The sequence below is a fragment of the Oryctolagus cuniculus genome, chromosome 8 (genome assembly GCF_051225735.1).
Source record: "Oryctolagus cuniculus isolate XC-2025 breed Fujian yellow rabbit chromosome 8, ASM5122573v1, whole genome shotgun sequence".
Classification (NCBI taxonomy): Eukaryota; Metazoa; Chordata; class Mammalia; order Lagomorpha; family Leporidae; genus Oryctolagus; species Oryctolagus cuniculus.
This window is the reverse complement of record NC_142874.1, coordinates 186,919-200,921: the sequence shown is the minus strand read 5'-3', so window position 1 is coordinate 200,921 and position 14,003 is coordinate 186,919. Positions and strand designations below refer to the sequence as shown.

Below are 14,003 nucleotides of genomic sequence, written 5' to 3'. Positions count from 1 at the left end.
GAGGTAAGGCATTTAGTCCCTTAATCTTGCTCCTAGAAGATACTTAGCAATGTTCTGTATCCAGTTCCCTTCTGTGTTTCTATGCTTGAGGAATTAAAAGATGGTGTAAACTGATTTGAGAAGAACTATAAACATCAATAAAACACAAATAAAATTGTATTATCAAATCTGCATGTTAAACTCTACCCTCTACACCTCTGCTAAAAGGTATATTGCTTTCATAATCATTTATTATGTGAGAGAAGTTTCCAGGAACAATGCAACCTGTAAGATGTTTCTGGAAGAAGACAGAGGTTATGAAGGAGCCAGGATTTGGGATCAGTTAGCATAAGAGAGTGCAATGCTTTAAGATTTTGATTCAGGAAAGAACACCAACTGATCCTTGAGATTTTGGGATGGGAAGGAAAAGAAGGGGGGATGTGAACAGAAGCGAACGCCCTCTGCTGGCCAGTATTTCTCCATCCACTCCACACTGAAGCCCTTGGGGATCGCCCACCGGTCTCTAGAAATGCGCAGCCTGGACTCCATTTCCCAGAGTCACCAGGTGCCCTGACGTATTCTGCGTTCTGAATGCCTGTGCGTGTGGACGTGGGAGTACCTGTGCCTGCATTTGCGCATGTCGGTGTCTGCCCTCTGGTGCAGAGTTGAGAACAGAGGAAGTTTATTCACGGGGAGTCAGCCTGAGAGGCCACGCTGCTCCTTCTCCCACATTCACTGCCACTCTTGCTCTGCACACAATCCCAGGAAGTCTGTGGAGACACCCTGAGCCGCCACCCGCTACTTCTGTGCCTCTTCATCTGCCGCCTGTGGTTCCCACATGCCGGGGACTTTTTCTGCCCCACACTCTCCGCTTTGCTTCCTGAGTGTCCTGAAGAAGGGGGACGGGCTCCCGGGACTTTCCACGGCAAGTATGGAGAACAGAAGGGGGCACAGATGTGTGTGTGGGAGAGAGGTGGGAGAGAGGGCGGGTGGCGGCTCCACAACATGGCTCACTTGCTTCTCAGTGATCCTGGTGGCTTCCCGGGGCATGGTCAGGGCTGGGACCTTGGCTCTCCTGTCTCCCGCCGCCAGTGCCCACCCTCCCAGTGCCGGCCGGTCCGCGTGTTACCTTGCTCAAATTTTCCTCAATGTGCTTTATGTGGTGGTTATGAAACAGAGAGCACTGGTGAGGGCAACTGCACAAGCAGGGCAGGTGAGAGGGTGGGGAAGGCAGGCCATGAGGCTCCCAGTTTGCTCTATTTAAATAAGCCCAGCTTCCACTTCGGGTGGGTCACAGAATGCCTTCTGGCTGCTGCTTCTGCGGGGCGGGGCTCAGTGGCCTTCAGAGGAGTGCGGGAGGCAGCAGGGTGGGAAGGAGGGCAGAATAGGAACTGCTCCATGGCCCCCATTCTGCACCTCATTGGGCCGTTGGATTCCCCAAGGACACACCTAGCAGCAGTGGCCCTGCTGCTGAGCTTTTCGCCAGAGGGAACGGCATGAAGGGTGAGCAGTAACTTTGCGGATTGGTCCTTCTTCCGTGTTTAGTTAACAGACTTTTTCAATCTGGAGTTTGAGGCCACAGAATCTTAGCTGATGATTTAATTGTCTGCTTTTCAATTTCTGTCATCAGCCCTTCTTCCTTCTCTTGTTAGGAAGGATGTCAACTGCTATTGCCTGTCACGGTGAGTGAACTGTGCGGGTCAACAACTGGAGCTATTTTAGTCTGGATTTGCATGAAGTGGAGAACTATAAAAAAGTAGCACTTTCTCTGCCCAGTTCTTCAGTCACCCAGTGCTCCACCAGGCTGATTATCTTACAGTCCATACTTTTTTTTAAAAAAAAAAGATTTATTTATTTATCTGAAAGTCAGAGATAGAGAGGGGCAGAGGCAGAGAGAGTGGGAGAGGTCTTCTATCTGCTGGTTCATTCCCCAGATGCCTGCAATGGCCAGAGCTGGGCTGACCTGAAGCCAGGAGCCAGGAGCTTCTTCTGGGTCTCCCATTGGGTGCAGGACCCAAGGACCTGGGCCATCGTCTACTGCTTTCCCAGGCCATAGCAGAGAGCTAGATTGGAAATGGGTAACTGGGACTTAGAAAAAATTCCCCCCTCCCTTTGAAAAAAAGCCACCTGGCATGGCCCATATGGGATGCGGGCACTGAAGGGGGCAGCTTTACTCACTCTGCCACAGCCCTGGACCCCACACTGAACTAATGAAGAAGTCCAGTTACTTGTTCTGTGTTTTATCCATGACATTTTTTTTTAACATAGAATGACATTAGTTCTACATTTTCATAAAGACCGTGGTCTGGGGAAGCATCTGTACAAGTTGTTAATGTGAGGAGCAAAAAGAGGGGAAAGAAAGTTCACCTCTCCCCCAAAAGAGATGTAGAGTAGAAGTGACCTTGCAAACTGTTGCTGAGTGAGTTTCAGTGTAATGCAGTTTTCACATGAATAACTGAGTGATTCCAGTGTCGTGATAGAATGTCATTGTCACCAGATTACCAGTTTATGAAACTCACTTAGCATAATGAGGCCATCTAGGAAGTGAACACAGAAAGTGATTTCTGGATAGAGGGTGTTAGGGTGACAGCATTTCTCCTCTCAGCCCCAGTGTGTTGTTTGTGACCTTTTCCCCAGTGCCCTCCCTATCACAGTGCTTGTGAGTGGACAAGCGTTTTTGTGTTTCTGGTGGGAAGAGCTGCTTCACACCCATGAAACAACTGTAAGACCACTTTCTGAGCAACCATGTTGTTTGCCTGTTAATACGACTTGGAAAAAGCTGAGAACAGGATGCTTAGACTCATCAGGCTAACTGGCTGTCCTTGGCACATCCTTCCCCTCATGGCTATAGGTTTCTGGCAAGTTTTATAAAATGTGTAAGAGAGAAATATTTTGTATGAGATGCATAAGCTGGTAATGAAGTAGCACCTGGACAGTAGGGACTCCATTTTGGAGCACCTGAGACTCCATCTTGAGAAAGCACCCACCCACAACCATGAGACTCTGGTCTGAAACTATGATCTAAAGCACCATGCATTTGTATCCCTTCCTCCTTCTTTCCTTCAATGCTGGAGCAGCCTTAACAGAGTTAAACTGGGTAGCACTGGTCATTTTGGCTTTTGGTGCTTGGAAAGCAAGAGGAATTGTTTTTTCTGCAGAAAGGGATTGAGGAGGCACTAGACAAAGTCAGCAGTAGCTTTCTTGGCTCCATCATATGTCAAATTGAGTCAGAATATTTGTGGTCAGTTTTTTTTTTAAATTTTTTAAAACTTTTTTAAAACAGAAAGGCAGAATGAGAGAGGGACTTTTTTTATTTGTTCGCCTTAATTTTAATTTTTTTCTATTTTTAAAAGTTTTTTTTATTTATTTGAGATGTGGAGTTATAGGCAGAGAGAGAGAGAGAGAGAGAGAGGTCTTCCATCTGCTGGTTCACTCCCTAGTTGGCTGCAATGGCTGGAGCTTTGCTGATCTGAAGCCAGGAGCCAGGAGCTTCTTCTGGGTCTCTCACATGGGTGCATGGGCCCAAGGACTTAGGCCATCTTCTACTACTTTCCCAGGCCACAGCAGAGAGGTGGATTGGAAGAGGAGCAACCAGGACTAGAACCGGCGCCCATATGGGATGCCAGCGCTGAAGGTGGAGGATTAACCTACTGCACCACAGCACTGACCCCTCTTTATTCCAAGAGAGAGATCTTCATCTTCTGGTTCACTCCCCAAATAGCCACAACAGCCTCTGCTGTGCTAGACTGAGGCCAGGAGCCAGGAGCCAGATCTCCTACTTGGGTGTAGGGGCCCAAGTACTTGATCCCAGACCATTGGCAGGGAGCTGGATGGGAAATGGAGTCACCAGAACTGGTACCTATATGGGATGCCAGTGCTGCAAGGGATGTTTTCAACTAGCTGCACCATAGTGTGAACCCCTTTCTAAAACTTTTTAAAAGAAATTTATTTGATAGGCAGAGTTAGAGGAAAAGATACACACACACACAGATATCAATCTTCCATCCACTGGTTCACATCCTCAGTGGCTACAACAGCCAGGGCTGGGCTGGGTCAAAGTGGGAGCCAGGAGATTCATCCATGTCTTCCATGAAGGAGCAGGGACACAAGCACTTGGGCTATCCTCTGATAATTTCTCAGGCACATTACCAGGGAGCTGCATTAGAAGTAGGGTAGCTGGGACATGAACCACAGCCCATGTGGGATGTCAGTGTCACAGGCAGTGGCTTTACATAATATGCCTCAATACTGGCTCCACATATGCTGGAAACACATCTAAGGGTTATTAGAAGGCCAGTTGATTGCCATCATGCCATTCAGGTCTGTCCTACAGAACCATTTTGAAATAAGTAACATTTCTCTCATGACTGAACGTCAGTCTACAAGACTGCTTCCTAAGGGAGAGAGCTTCAGGGGCAAAGGGGGCAGTGATGTAGAAAGGGAGTAGGAGTGAAGGAGGAGGGAGGAGGTGGAGGTCAGTAGAGAGGTTGGGAAGTGCTCAAAAGCAAAAAGTAATAGGACGCAGGTCATTTGTGCAGATTGCCAAAATTAACCATGTATATTATAGCTTTTTAAAATTCAGAGTTAATTTCTGACATAATTTCTGATATAGTTAACTCTCATTTCTGTTTTTTCATATAATGTTTATAAGCAGTAGAGAATGGGTGTAATTAAATGCAAAACCATACTCCTATATAAGAAATTTGTATTAGATGCCAGCACCACAGGCAGTATTATTTCCTATGAAATTATTCCCATGTTTCCTGATTAACATTCTCTGTTGGTTGAAGAGGATGGCAGGTTGGGAGACCAGGGAAAGAGCGAGCACCTGTTTTCTGTTCAGTCATGCTGAGCTGCAGGGAAACTATCAGGGAAGTTTGTGAGCAGCAAAAGTGAGGTCAGAGGGTGAGAGAAAGCAGTGTAGAAGGTAAATAGAGAGGAAATAATTGCAGAACATATTCACAGATTAGTTTGGCAAAAGCCAAGTGTGATCAGAGACCTAAAAAGAGGGAAAGAAAAGTTGAAGACAGAGAGCAGAAGAAATGGGAAATTGGAAGCATCGGAAGGGAGTTTGACTCTGATCACACACACTTTTGGAAGGTGTGGGGAAACAGGCCCTTGCACTCATATTGGCAGGAGAATAACACAGTACTCTCTTTGGAGGATAATTTGGCAGATCAAAGTTCTTTAAATGTTAATGTCCCTTGCTAGGATTCAACTGCAAATTTATCTAACATATATTTGGTCAAATACATAAAGAGCAAGTCAGGTCTTTGTTGTGTTGTTGAAGATGGGAATAAAACAGAAGCAACCTAAATATATATTGATAGAGAAGTGGGAAAATGCATTATGGTATATCTGTACAGTCAAATACTAAATATGTAATAGGTCTGAAAAATGATGTAGGGACAGAGTACTTGTGTAAAACAAAGTACAGAAAAAATGCCCCTTTTAAAACAAAAGGGCACATGTGTATGTATCTCTAATTTTTTTAAAAGATTTATTTACTTGAAAGAGCTACATGGAGAGAGGTGAGGCAGAGAGCGAGAGAGAGGTCTTCCATCTGATGGTTTCTCCACTTGGCTGCAATGGCCAGAACTGTGCCTGTCCGAAGCCAGGAGCCAGCAGCTTCCTCTGGGTCTCCCACATGGGTACTCTTGTATATATGCATATAGAAATCTCAGAAGATAATGTAAGAAATAGTTAAGAGTAGTTTGTTCTGCTTTCTCAGGCCATAACAGAGAGCTGGATTGGAAGAGGAGCAGCTGGGACAAGAATTGGTGCCCATATGGATGCTCGCACTTCGGGCCAGGGCGTTAACCCACTGAGCCACAGTGCTGGCCCCAGCCACAGTGCTGGCTCCATGTATCTCTTTTTATAAAATTTATTTATTCATTTTTATTTCATTCAGAAGGAGAGATTTTCCATCTCTCCCTTTGAATCTGCTGATTCACTCCCCAAGTGGCTGCAATGGCTGGGGCTGAGCCAGGCCAAATCCAAGAGCCAGGAGCCAGGAGCCAGGAGCCAAGAGCTTCAACCAGGTCTCCCACATGGACTTTGGCCATCTTTCACTGCTTTCCCAGGCACATAAACAGGGATTTGGATCAGAAGTGGAACAGTGCAACACAAACTAGTGCCCATAGTGGATGCCAGCATTAAAGGTGGTGGCTTAACCCATTTATGCCACAATGCTGGCCCTCTGCATATATATGTTTATGAAGGCACTTCAAAAAGTTCATGAGAAATGGAATTAAATATGGCATTATTTTGGTGCAAAACTTGCAATTCATTCACTTCTTTTCATAATACACACTACACAAATATTTTTGAAACCTTCTTGTATCCATGGACTTTGAAATTAGTTACAAGGGCTGGCACTGTGGTGCAGCAGGTAAAGCTGTCACCTGCTGTGCCCACTGAGCACCAGTTCAAGTCCCGGCTGCTCCACTTCTGATCCAGCTCTCTGCTATGGCCTGGGAAAACAGTGGAAGATGGCTCAAGTCCTTGGACCCCTGTACCCATGTGGGAGATCTGGAAGAAGCTCCTGGCTTTGGATCTGCTCAGCTCCAGCCATTGTGGCCATCTGGCGAGTGAACCAACAGATGGAAGACCTCACTCTCACTCTCACCCTCTCTGTTTCTGCCTCTCTGTAACTCTGATTTTCAAATAAATAAAAATTTAAAAAGAAATTAATTACAGAAAGCTAGACTTAATCATTTACATTTTTCATGATACTTTAAAGTACTCCTGTATATATGCATATAGAAATCTCAGAAGATAATGTAAGAAATAGTAAAGAGTAGTTTGTTCTGGGAAATATGACTAGTATAGAATGCAGGGAGTCATGCTTTCATTTTATACTCTTCTGCAGTCTTTTTTTTTTTTTTTTTGACAGGCAGAGTGGACAGAGAGAGACAGAGAGAAAGGTCTTCCTTTTCCGTTGGTTCACCCTCCAATGGCCGCCGCGGCCAGTGCACCGCGCTGATCCGATGGCAGGAGCCAGGTACTTCTCCTGGTCTCCCATGGGGTGCAGGGCCCAAGCACTTGTGCCATCCTCCACTGCACTCTTGGGCCACAGCAGAGAGCTGGCCTGGAAGAGGGGCAACCAGGACAGAATCCGGCGCCCTGACCGGGACTAGAACCCGGTGTGCCGGCGCCGCAAGGTGGAGGATTAGCCTAGTGAGCCGTGGCGCCGGCCTTCTGCAGTCTTTAATAGCTAACATGTGTGTTGTTATGAAGATGTACTTTTAAAGGTAGAGAAAGAGAGGGAGAAGTTGAGGGAGTGAGGGAGAGAGAGAACTTCCATCTATGTTTTCTTCTAGAAATGGCTTCAATATCTAGGGTGGGCTAGGATAAAGCCAGAGACCAGGAACCCTATCTGGGTCTCCCACATAGGTGATAGGGATCAATGTGGTAGAATGAGAAGGTGAGAAGGTTGTGCCAAGAGGGCCACTGGCAACAGAAACTGCCTGGCAACAGGCCGTGATTGGATGGCTTCAGAAACCACATGACAACAGAGCCTGGCTGGCAACAGGCTGTGATTGGATGGATTTGGAAACTGCCTGGCAACAGGCTGTGATTGGTTAGGGTATAGACCACCCCTTGACTGGATTGGCTGCCTTAGCTATATAAGCAGCTGTAGCAACTGAAATAGATGAGTCTGCAGACTGCTTGCCTCAGGCCTGCTTTCACCTGACTCCCGGGGTCTGTGTGGTGACTCTGCATCTCTTGCCCCCACCACGCTCTTCCTCTTAGAAATAAATCCACAGCTACAGGGATCTAGGCACTTGGGTCACTGTCTTTCCAGGTGCATTACCACAAGACTGGATTATCAGGAAGCTGGAACAGGAGAGCAGGTAGGACTCATATTAGGCTTTCTATTATGGGATACTGGTATTTTTTTTTTAATTTTTTTTTTGGACAGGCAGAGTGGACAGTGAGAGAGAGAGACAGAGAGAAAGGTCTTCCTTTGCCATTGGTTCACCCTCCAATGGCCGCCGCGGCCTGCGTGCTGTGGCCGGCGCACCGCGCTGATCCAATGGCAGGAGCCAGGTACTTATCCTGGTCTCCCATGGGGTGCAGGGCCCAAGCACTTGGGCCATCCTCCACTGCACTCCCTGGCCACAGCAGAGAGCTGGCCTGGAAGAGGGGCAACCGGGACAGAATCTGGCGCCCCGACCGGGACTAGAACCCGGTGTGCCGGCGCCGCAAGGTGGAGGATTAGCCTAGTGAGCTGCGGCACCAGCTTGGGATACTGGTGTTCTAAGCAACAGCTAAACCTGCAGAATCACAATGCCACCCCCATGTATTATTTTTATAATTAAAATGTCTAGATTTTGATTTTAAAATGATAATTTGTAGTTACACAAGACAGAAAAAGTATATTGTGCAATAATTGAGGAATTGAAAATGAAAAAGAATTTAGTTAATGATATGTCAATATCAGGGCCAGTGTTGTGGCACTATGGGTTAAGCCACCTCTGTATGCAAGCAATCCCACCTGCATGTTGGTTGCAGTCTCAGCTGCTCCACTTCCAATCCAGCTCCCTGCTCATGATGTGGAAAAACTCAAGGTAGATAGATAGTTCATGAGCTGAAAGCTACACCTCCTCCACCCCCAGGTAGTCCTATCACCCACATGTCAAGCAGACTATGTAAACACTGCCCTTTTGGAAGCTGTCGCTCCCCCTCTTCGTGGAGGAACGACACAGGACCCTGCGCTGTTCTTTCGTCTGCTCGGCCCTCCCCAGGTTTGCTGCTGGTTCTTCCCGGGTTGGCTACTATCCCTTCCACCTCCGTGGAAGGGCAGTTCCCCCTGGCCACATTCCCCACTTCCGCAGGGGAGCGGCACACCGCCGGCCGGCTCTCTGGGGGCTGCACGGGTGTTCCTTCAGCTAGATGTTCCCCATAGATGTTCCCGGTGCATGCCGTCTCTCTCCTCCTTTATAGTCCTCCTCCGCCAATCCCAACTCGGCTGCCCACATGCCGAGTACGCTGCTCTCCTCCAATCAGTAGCAAGTCCTACAGTTTATTGGTTGAACTGGAGGCAGCTGTGCGGAAGCTGTTTACTTCTCTCCCAGCGCCATATTGTGGGAGAGCAGATGCATAGAATAAGCCTTAATTCCAGTAACTTAGTCCAGTCCAGATTGCTCCCCACAGAAGCTCATAAGAAGCTTGGTGAAGGGGAATGCAAGCTTGTTCTCTCTCCCCTCATGGACACAGAAGAGCCTGGTATGGAAGTCTGTCTTTCCCCTTCCTGCCACACTCTGCTTTAATAAAGACTATTTATTCCTATGTATTCTCACTGTAAATAAGCCTCATCATGCTGCATGTTTTATTTGTGCCTGAACTTAGAATTCTTCTTTAAGTAAAAGGCAAGAGCATGAAATTGAAGTTTGAGCCTAAGCTAGCCCACAACACTAGTGCACCTGGGAAAGTAGCCCAAGTGCTTGTGTCCCTGCCATCCGTGTGGGAACTCAGATGGAGTTCTAGGCTCTTGGCTTTGGCTTATGATGGGACAAGGACATAAGCTTCAGTCATTTTAGGTTCTTGCTACCCCTGTCTTCTTTCAAGAGACCAGTCCTGTCTCACATCCTATATTGTTCCCACCTCACCCCCTACATTCTTCTCCAGGTTTGGAAGCCCTTGAAAAACTTGAAAAACCTATATGAAGAAGCTCATCTCTACCTACTATTCCCTACCTTTACCCTAACCCACCTAAGATATAATAAGGCCCAGGTTGCTGGTGTCTGGGACTTCAGCCACATGTTTGGTCTTTGTGCACACTGGCAGCTGGTCAACTTCTGCAAGTTCATTTTCTTTGAATAAATTCAGTCTGTGAGTTCGTATCATCTCCTTACATGTGGTGTGCCATGTGAGGGGGGAGTGAGGGAATGGCAACTGGCTCCAATCAACCACTCCTTTTGATAAGAGCTGTGCATATCAACCTTTCTCCAGACTTCATTCTCCTTTCTGAACTCTTTTCCCTTTTTACTGTCTCTGCCCCCCCACCTTCTCTTTCCCACCATGTTCTTTTCCCTTCTGACTCAGATGGTGCTGAGAGATGCTCTCCAGATCACTTTCTCATCTGCTTGCACTTTCTCATTTCTCAATGCATTCACAGAGCCTTTGCCAGATCTCATCACTGCAGGCCACAGTGAACCTAATTCTCAACCCACTGGCTTGGTAAGAGAGGTCTCTGTCACCTCAAGCATATTGGGGCGATGCTCATGAGGCTTCTTCCTCCCTTTAGTGCCTGGGGTATTTGGTTGGGCCAGTTCGTGCCCCCTCTTAGGGCCTGGCATGTTTAGTCAGTTTCCTTCTCTTGGGGGAAATGCTTATCTGTAACAGCTTAAAACTGGGACACCAGTCCAAGCTTGGGGATTCTCGTGGTCTCCTCTTAGAGAACTCAGAACTTAGGTTCTCGGTTGGGGTGACTCTTTCCTGAGGGACACCCTGTGAAAGGACCTTCTTCCTTCAGGCTGTATTTTGCTTAATTCATGGGTTCTAAATCTCAATTCCCCTCTAGTCTGCCTCTTTTTTTTTTTTTAGATTTTATTTATTTTATTTGAGAGTTATAATTACAGACAGTGAGAGGGAGAGACAGAGAGAAAGGTCCTCCTTCCATTGGTACACTCCCCAAATGGCCACAATGTCTGGAGCTGCACCAACCTGAAGCCAGGAGCCAGGAACCTCTTCCCAGTCTCCCACGTGGGTGCAGAGGCCCAAGGACTTGGGCCATCTTCTACTGCTTTCCCAGGCCATAGCAGAGAGCTGGACTGGAAGTAGAGCAGCCAGGACTAGAACTGGCACTCACGTGGGATGCCGGCACTACAGGCGCAGGATTAACCTACTGTGCCACACCACAGGCCCTTCTAGCCTGCCTCTTAAAGACTTTTGGAAGAAGAGCTTGAATGAGGAGATAAAGCAGAGGTGATTAATCTACCTCTGCACTGAAATTTGGCCTCAACGTAAGTTGGACAATGATTCTAAAATGGGCAGAATTTGGCATGTTCGTCTCATAGTTCTCTAAGATTTTAGTAACTTTACACAGAGAAATGGCAAGTTGTCAGAGGTCCCCAGATCCAAGCCTTTTTCCTCCTTTGGATCAACTTTGCTCACTCCAAGTTCTCATAGAAGAAGATGGCCTGGGGCCTCCCCTTCAATCTGTCACTTCCCCCCTCCACCTGAGAAGTCAGCATCTCAGGAACACAGCACTCACTCACTCCACCCCACCCTATCTCACAGCCTCCTCCTCTTCCCTTCACCAAGGGCAGCAGGGGCAGTTGCTACCCCTCCACCATCTTCTCCCCTGTATTCTCTTTATCCTGTTCTCCCAAAGGGAGAAAAATTTCCCTGTAAGCCCTCTCTGCTCCTCCCTATTCCCACCCCTGAGATCCTGACCCAGCAGAGGATCCTTTCCCCTACTTGCTCCAGGGCCCCCCTGAGCCTCCATCTGGTACTTCCTCTCTGGCAGGCCATCTGATTCCCCTACATCCAAGCTTTTGTCCTCCTCCAGAGGTCAGCATTCCCCATTGCAAGCCCTCAGCAGGAGAAAGGCTTGGAGCCACCTCTTGAATCCTTTCCCTTCTTTCACTTTTGCTCTTCCCTCAGGTCATTGCTGCCTCAGGAACATGACCTGTTACTTGCCCTGTCCCCCATCTGGCTCTTCCCTTCTCCTTCCCCCCAGCAGCAGCCACAATCACCTCTCCTCTCTTCCTGACCCCTCCTTGATCTGCCACTCTCCCCCTGGGTGCAGCAAGAGTGTGAAATCTAGCAGCATGTTTATTGCTCTGGGAAGCACTCTCTCTGGGAATCCCAAACTCCTAAGATAATGTGCTGTAAACTTCACCAAGGAGCTTTTCTCTCATACCAGCCCACCTTATCAGGCTCCATGTGGCAAGCTGCACTTCCCCCAACAAGCAGATTAAGAAAGGATTCTGCCTGCTCTTCAAATGCAATGAAGCCCAACTTCAACACCCCCACCCTCACCCCCACCCCCTGTCATGGGGAGCTCAGTCCCTATTCTCCCTTTACAAGCCTCCACCACATTCTGCCCTCTGTAAAATCAAGTCTTTTTTAAAAAAATAAAGAAAAAGGTTTATTTATTTATTTAAAAGGCAGAGTTACAGAGAGGCAGAGGCAGAGAGAGAGAGAGGTCTTCCATCTGCTGCTTCACTCCCCAGTTGGCTACAATGTCTGGAGCTGTGCTGATTGGAAGCCAGGAGCCTCCTTCTTCTGTGTTTCCCACAGGGTACAGGGGCCCAAGGACTTGGGCCATCTTCTACTGCTTTCCCAGGCCATAGCAGAGAGCTGTATTGGAAGTGGAGCAGCCAGGACAGGAACAAGCACCCACATGGGATGCTGGCACTGCAGGTGGAGGCTTTATTCCCTATGCCACAGCAGTGGCCCATAAAGTCTTCTTTAATTAGCTACTTCCTCTCCTTCTATGAGTCCTAAAATCCTAAAACCTAACATAATGCAGCCACATCTCACACTGCTACTCTATATCACATCTAAATTCTCTCTCACATGAAGACAAAAATCTCTGTTCCAGCCGTCTCCAGTAATATATTTGGCAGTGCTAGCAAAGAAATCCCAGGAACTGTGGCAAGTCCTGAGCAACTTCACTTGAAAGAATGCCCCATGCCTAAGCCTTCTTCTATCTTTTCCCCTGCCTTGTCTAGCGGCAGTCAAAATCTCTTCGCTAATATTTCATGGAGACAAAGTCTTGTCTGTTATTTTAACCTGGCCACCTTGGAATTTCTCACGTCCTTCACCAAGAGGGCCACCAAGTCCTTCCTAAAGTCCTGGTAGGAATTTCAGGAATTCCACACCCATGAAGCCCTCTACCCAGCAATATTCCACACAAGGAGTGGAAAGGAAATAAAGGGCCTCTCCCATGGAAACATTACCCTGGGAGATAGCTCTCCTAATCTATGTGGAATAATGCTCAAACCAACTGGCTCACTGGGTTCATTACTATTTCCAGGCACAGCTCTCTCTCCACACTAGCACTTCATTCTGTCACCTATTAGATTGTCCTCATTGGGAATCTCTTCAACAAGAAGGTGCCCATCTGCTCTGATGAACGCCCTCCTTCATTAAATCTAATGTGATGTTGAACAATCACTAGTGAGTAACTCGTCTGTGGCACCCTGGCCACTGGGCACAGTCAACCTTGGGGTCATGGAGCTGCCTGAAGATGTAGTTGTTTCAGACAGTTCCAAGTAGCTGATAGTTGACCAAACATTATTAGCCCAAGGTGTTTTCTGGGTAAAAAACTAGACTCAACTTCATTTTAAAATCCAAAATGATGTCTTTGGTAAATAACAATCTCATGCATGAAATTTTGGTTCAGCTGTAAAATTCAACTGGACATTGGGTTTGAAAGAATTTCTGTCTTGAATCTAGGAAGATTATTTAAAGAATTATTTTATTTATTTGAAAGACAGAGTTACAGAGAGAGGTACAGCCAGAGAGAGAGGTTGCTCATTCAACTGGTTCACTCTCCAAAAGACCGCAATGGCCAAAGCTGATCTGATCTGATCCAAAGCCAGGAACCAGGAGCTTTTTAGAAGTCTCCATGGGTGCAGGGGCCCCAGGATGTGAACCATCTTCTACTGCTTTCACAGGCCATGGCAGAAAGCTGGATCAGAAGTGGAGCAGCCGGGACTTGAACCATCACCCATATGGGATGCTGGACAAGCTGGGGCTTTAACACACTGCACCACAATGCTGGCTCCTATTTTGTAATCTCTGATTTACAGTCTATAAAAAAATTTAAATTTGTTAACAAATATGTTTTTATAAATGTTCATATATGAAAAATTATTCAAGACTGCTTGAGACTAAAGTCGAAATTTGCTATATTTTATTTAGAAAATGTCTTAATTTGGAGATTTTTAAAGGATCATTTCAAAATGTAACTCAAGGAAATCAGCAGAATTATTTGGGAATTGTCTTAACCTCTAATTCTGAAATAGATTTAAACATTTCCTTTTAATAGTTTTTTGTTTAATTGA

The 14,003-nt window shown here is 46.8% G+C and overlaps 1 protein-coding gene across 14 annotated transcripts in view; it reads left to right on the top strand.

The window, feature by feature from the left end:
• The first annotated feature begins 560 nt into the window (after window positions 1-560).
• The window catches only part of LOC103346610 (zinc finger protein 39), a 93,832-nt gene continuing 80,389 nt past the window's right edge, over window positions 561-14,003 (top strand). For 12 of the 14 annotated variants that reach the window (XR_016211497.1, XR_016211489.1, XR_016211488.1 and 9 more), the window contains exon 1: window positions 561-904. The gene's annotated coding sequence lies outside the window, so the exon portion shown is untranslated. Of the gene's footprint in view, window positions 909-14,003 lie in introns of all 14 variants that reach the window. The other 2 variants (XR_016211493.1, XR_016211496.1) reach the window with 1 other exon arrangement.